This window comes from Paramisgurnus dabryanus, chromosome 2 (assembly GCF_030506205.2).
Source record: "Paramisgurnus dabryanus chromosome 2, PD_genome_1.1, whole genome shotgun sequence".
NCBI lineage: Eukaryota > Metazoa > Chordata > Actinopteri > Cypriniformes > Cobitidae > Paramisgurnus > Paramisgurnus dabryanus.
Genome location: NC_133338.1, coordinates 14,799,389 through 14,802,800, shown reverse-complemented (window position 1 = coordinate 14,802,800; position 3,412 = coordinate 14,799,389). Strand labels below are relative to the sequence as shown.

Genomic DNA, 3,412 nt, shown 5'->3' with positions numbered 1-3,412 from the left:
GTTTCAAATGGAAGATCTACAAGAAGAACAATACCCACCAAATGAGGCAGGCATAAAGAAAATGGTGCTTTATTTATTGAAAGAAAAAAGTCTTCCTGCAGACCTGCCAAAGGAACTTATTAGTGGCACTAAACCCAAGTGTGAATTCCCACGCAGCCTAATTCCAGAGGAGAATTTCTGCTCACAGTGCATGGGAAATTAGATGCTAAGTGATCCAAAACTCATAACATCACGGGCAAGGATTTTAACCTTCACAGGACTTGTTGAAGGTAAAGTCTCAGTTATTGAAATTTTGCAGAAAGCTGCAAAGAAGTTTAGAAATGTTGATGAAGTTAATTTGAAAAGCAAAATCTTCTCTTTTAAGGGATTTCCACATACTATAAAGTGTGCAACAAGTGCAAAATGATGTACCATTATAGTTCACGGATGGAATCCATAATTTTAATTATCACCTTCTGATTTCACTGCATTTATGCATGATTCTTCGCAATGCTATTCAGGTATGTTACCCATTATAGTACCCCATATTGCTGCTTGAATGTTTAAAATTGGAAAGATAACATATTGCATGTGTTGCCCTTAAACCTTAAGATTCCAGTTTGCATCTGTAATGTTTTATTTGTTTCTTATAGAATCACACCGCAGTCAGCAGAGTCCTCAGCCTGCTTGAGGCCACTGAAAAAACAAAATTTCCCAGCCATGATACTGTGCTTCATGCATACACACACTTTGAAGCACTGACCAATCATGATTACATGTACTCCTGCATCAATTGTGGATATTGCCCTAAAGTTGTAATCATGGACCTCCACAAAAAATGAGTGTTTACTGTGCCTTGTAAGTTAGTTCACTGTCCAGTCTCTAGAATCTTGTTTTTTTTTAATGAATTCCATTTATGTCTTTTCAGTCAGTAAAATTAAAACTCCCCCTGATGATTTTGATGGACATACCAACATTGTGTCCTTTTGGGAGCAAGTGACACAAGACATGGTTGGACGGGGATTTCTTCGAAGTGAGTCGTTATTGGTGTCATTTTTACAATTGTTCTTATTATTTTTTTTTAATTATTTTCGTTTTTTTTTATTAATGGTATTGTTTTTGATAACTTGTGCCGTACAATGTGCTAATAATATGGGGACACTTTATAAATGCAAGGTGGCATGAAGAACCCCTACGTCATTCCTCCAAGTTATGATTGTTGGGCTCTGTGGATTGGTGTGAACAGAAGAAAATCTGAAATGGTGTTGAACACGGAATTTGCAAAAATTCAGAAAACCAGGCCATGTGACATGCTTGATCTTGATATTAATGAAGAACGACTTGGAGATGAGCTCTTCAAGATGAAGGTTAAGTGATCAGATCCTAATTAATACTGTTTCAGTAGTAGTTTGAAATGATGTGCATTTCTATTATGGTTCTCTGAATTGGTCTTATGCATTTTACCTATCTGAGTCAGTACAAACACATCAGGTATAGTAAGTTGTGAACACGCAACACGCTTTTTATTTATTTCATAATTATGATGTAGGTTGAAGCAATACGGAAACTCTGCAAAGAGTGTGGTTTGGACTCGAAAGGCTCTAAGATGGACCTTGTCTTAAGGTTAAGAGAGGAGATGCAAAATCGTGCCTCATATGATAAAGTGTTTCAACAAATCTGGGGTGCTTCTGGTAGGATTTCTTCTCATAACCTCATTGTTTACTATGAAAACATTGATTTTTTCATAGTAAAGTAGTGTACTCCATCAAATTTAATATCAGAGCAGAGTCTCCAAGAGACTTTGCTGATTTGCTCTTAGCATGGAAGCACTTTCCTAATGTGTCAGTGTATGATTTTGCCAGAGGACTTGCAACACACACTAACCTTCAGGAACCAGAGACTTTACCCTTTAGCCCTCATGAAGACAGACGATCTTGAATGAAAATGGTCAGGTTGTTGTAGGTTAAGATTTCTTTTTTACTGTCTTATTGTGAGATTATTAAATTAACTATAATGCATGAGCTTTTATTCCATCTATAGGGACACCTCCAGAATCTGTTCAAACTGATGAGAGACTCTCAGGAGATGAAAAGCAAAAACATGACCCATGTATGCATAATAAAAAAAAGTGTAATGTTATGTTAAACCAAATGTTTTTAATTTTTTCTAATTTTTATGTATTCCCCAGTACCTGTTAGGAGTTCCACAGTGGGCCTTACTGCTCTGCATCATGTGCAACCAAACAAGGCATACTGGAAGCAGTTACCCTGTACAGTACAGCTAAGCCAGGTTAGTTAGTTGCATTACTGTTAGTTTAAGGGGCGGTTTCTTGAACAGGGATTAGACTAGTCCTAGACTAAAATAAATGTTAGAGCTGACCAAACTGAAAACAACTTCTACTGACATATCTTAAAATGCATCAGTGCCCTTTGTTTTGCCTCAAAATGCACACAATTAATGTTTTTAGGAAGGCATGTTTGATAAAAGTAGTTATATTTCCTAATTAAACTACGGTCTAGTCCTGGCTTAATCAAATCCCTGTCTGGGAAACCACCCCTTAACATTTTATTTTGTAGGACTTAAAAAGAGAGTGATGCATGATATGTAACTGTTATTTTCCTAGCTAAACCATGCCTTAATGGAGAACGCACCAGAGAAAGAATTCTTGTCATCTGTTGGAAGCATAGTTCTCACGAGGAAGGACTTCCTTACTTTAGGACTACTTAGGGATGTAGAAGGAACAGTGAGTAGCCGCAAGCATACTTCTATATTTTTTTATTTTACCCATGCAGTGAAGTGCAGTAGTGTGTGGACTATTAAATATGTCCTTGAATGTTAACAGATTTAAAAACATTCTTCTTTGATTTGTAAACAGATTTTAAATGCTTGTCTTTTGGCTGTAAAGGATCTTGCTGAACCTCAGGTAATGATGATTACCATGATCAAATATTTTGTATGCATGATGTGTACAAATAGTTATGTAGTTTCTTATTGATTTGGTTCACTTTTATTTCTTGACAGGGAATAATGGTGACAAGAACTTGGTTGCCACCCTTCTTTGCTGATCCAATGTCTATGTTCCTGTGAGTATCATTGTAAGGTTTTGTAATTGAGGCACTATGACATTATTTAACCCTAAGAGCCCTAAGGTCATTTTTACAATGTATTGTCCGTCTGGTTTTATTTTCTTAAAAAGCTTGTAAAACATCAACCCTGTAGTGCACAGACAATCTACAAACATCTTTTTTTTCAGGACAAGTTGGACTGTCAGAATATGTGTGTTGTATTGATGTCACATGAATGTAAAATAAGTTATGGGACCATAAAGACAAATAAAAAAATTAAACAGAAATTGAATCAATTATATATTTATTGTAATCACACACAAAATAATAAAAGCTAAGCATTTTTCCTCTGTAAAACAGTTGTCTCA

At 35.8% G+C, this 3,412-nt stretch overlaps 1 long non-coding RNA gene across 1 annotated transcript; it reads left to right on the top strand.

Moving 5' to 3' along the window:
• Positions 1-907: 907 nt before the first annotated feature.
• Positions 908-1,666, top strand: LOC135783607 (uncharacterized). The gene is made up of 3 exons (XR_010545716.1): positions 908-1,012; positions 1,156-1,346; positions 1,529-1,666. It is a non-coding gene; the product is annotated as an uncharacterized lncRNA (long non-coding RNA).
• The last annotated feature ends 1,746 nt before the right edge of the window (positions 1,667-3,412 follow it).